A 2710-nucleotide genomic window follows, 5' to 3' on the forward strand; every position below is an offset into this window, starting at 1 on the left:
CAAACCAATGCTGCAGGAAATGTTAAGGGGCCTGTTGTAAACAGATCAAAGTGGGAAAAGAATATAGCAAAAGAGGAATAAAGCTTTAAAGAATAAAATGGCAATAAACAACTACATATCAATAATAACCTTAAATGTAAATGGATTAAATGATCCAATCAAAAGACATAGGGTAGGTGCGTGGATAAGAAAACAGGACCCATACATATGTTGTCCACAAAAGACACATCTCTCAAGACTATACTTTCAGGGATCATTTCTATAGTTTGTTACAAGAGACACATCTCAAAACAAAAGATACATACAGAGTAAAGGCAAAAGGATGGAAAAAAATATTTCATACAAATGGAAATGAAAAAAAGCTGGGGAAGCAATATTTATATCAGACAAAATGGACTTTAAAACAAAGGGATAGTAAGAGATAAAGAAGGTCACTACATAATTATGAAGGGAGCAATCCAACAGAAAGATATAACCATTATAAAATCTACGCACCTAATATGGGAGCACCTAAATATATAAAGCAGACTTTGATGGATATAAAGGGCGAGATCAACAGCAATATAATAATAGCAGGGGATTTCAATACCCCACTAACATCACTGGATAGATCCTCAAGAAAGAAAATTAACAAAGAAACAACAGACTTACAGGACATACTAAATCAACTGGATTTAATAGATATCTTCAGAACCTTTCACCCTAAAGCAGCAGAATATACATTCTTTCAAGTGCTCATGGTACATTCTCTAGGATAGACCACATGTTAGGGCACAAAAGAAGTCTCAACAAATTTAAGAAGATTAAAATCATATCAAACATTTTCTCTGATCACAATGGCCTAAAACTAGAAATCAACCACAACAGAAAAACTGAAAAATACTCAAACACACAAAAACTAAATAGCATGATATTAAATAATGAATGGGTTAACAATGAGACCAAAAAAGAAATTAAAAAATTCCTAGAAATGAATGATAACAAGTATACAACAACTCAAAATTTATGGGACACAGCAAAAGCGGTACTGAGAGGGAAGCTCATAGCACTACAGGCACTCTTTAAGAAGCTTGAAAAAGCTCAAATAAACAACATAACACTTCATCTAAAAGAACTAGAAAAAGAACAGCAAGTAAGGCCCAGAGGTAGTAGAAGAAAGGAAATAATAAAGATCAGAGCAGAAATAAATGACATAGAAGCTAAAGAAACAATACAGAGGATCAATGAATCCAAAAGCTGGTTCTTTGAAAGGATAAACAAGACTGATGAACCTTTAACAAGACTCACCAAGAAGAGAAGAGAGAGGACTCAAATAAATAAAATTAGAAATGGGAGTGGAGAAATAACAACAGACACAACAGAAATACAAAATATTGTAAGAAAATACTATGAAGAACTGTATGCCAAAAAATTAAACAACTTAGGTGAAATAGACAAATTTCTTGAAACTTATAATCTTCCAAAAATCAATCTGGAAGAATCAGAAAACCTAAACAGACCGATTACAACAAATGAGATCGAAACACGTATCAAAAACCTCCCAAAAAAACAAAACTCCTGGGCCCGATGGCTTCACTGGTGAATTCTACCAAACATTCAAAGAAGAACTAACTCCTATCCTTCTCAAGCTATTTCAAAAACTTCAAGAGGAAGGAACAGTTCAAGTTCCTTTTATGAGGCGAGCATAATTCTGATTCCAAAACCAGGCAAAGACAACACAAAGTAAGAAAATTATAGGCCAATTTCCCTGATGAATTTAGATGCTAAAATCCTCAACAAAATATTAGCAAACTGGATCCAGCAATACATGAAAAAAATCATACATCATGATCAAATGGGATTCAACCTGGGGAAGCAAGGATGGTACTACATTCATAAATCAATTAATGTGATTCATCACATAAACAAAAGGAAGGAGAAAAACCACATGATAATTGAAATAGATGCAGAAAAAGCATTTGATAAAATATAGCACCCATTTATGATCAAAATTCTTAGCAAATTGGCTATACAGAAAACATACCTCAACATGATAAAGGCTATCTATGACAAACCCACAGCCAACATTATAATTAATGGTCAAAAAATTAAAGCAATTCCCCTAAAATCAGGAACAAGACAGGGGTGCCTCCTTTCACCAATCTTATTCAACATAGTACTGGAAGTCCTAGCCACAGCAATCAGACAAGAAGAAGAAATAAAAGGCATTCAAATTGGAAAAGAAGAAGTAAAACTATCATTATTTGCAGATAATATGATATTGTATATATAAAACCCTAAAGTCTCAGGCAAAAAACTACTGGACCTAATAAACAAATTCAGCAAGGTGACAGGATATAAAATTAATACACAGAAATCAGAGGCATTTTTATACATGAACAATGAACTGTCAGAAAGAGAAATTAAGAAAACAATCTCCTTCACTATTGCAACAAAAAAAATAAAGTACCTACGAGTAAATTTAACCAAGGATTTTAAAGACTTATACTCAGAAAATTATAAAACATTGATAAAAGAAATCAAGGAAGACACAAACAAGTGGAAGCATATACCGTACACATGGTTAGGAAGAATAAACATCATTAAAATGTCTATATTACCCAAAACAATTTATAAATTCAATGCAGTACCAATTAAAATACCAATGACATACTTCAATGATATAGAACACATATTCCAAAAATTTATATGGAACCAGAAAAGAACACAA

At 32.5% G+C, this 2710-nt stretch overlaps 1 pseudogene; it reads left to right on the plus strand.

Moving 5' to 3' along the window:
* Positions 1 to 234: 234 nt before the first annotated feature.
* Positions 235 to 310, plus strand: LOC136390128 (small nucleolar RNA U3; annotated as a pseudogene).
* The last annotated feature ends 2400 nt before the right edge of the window (positions 311 to 2710 follow it).

This window comes from Saccopteryx leptura, chromosome 1 (assembly GCF_036850995.1).
Source record: "Saccopteryx leptura isolate mSacLep1 chromosome 1, mSacLep1_pri_phased_curated, whole genome shotgun sequence".
Taxonomy (NCBI): Eukaryota; Metazoa; Chordata; class Mammalia; order Chiroptera; family Emballonuridae; genus Saccopteryx; species Saccopteryx leptura.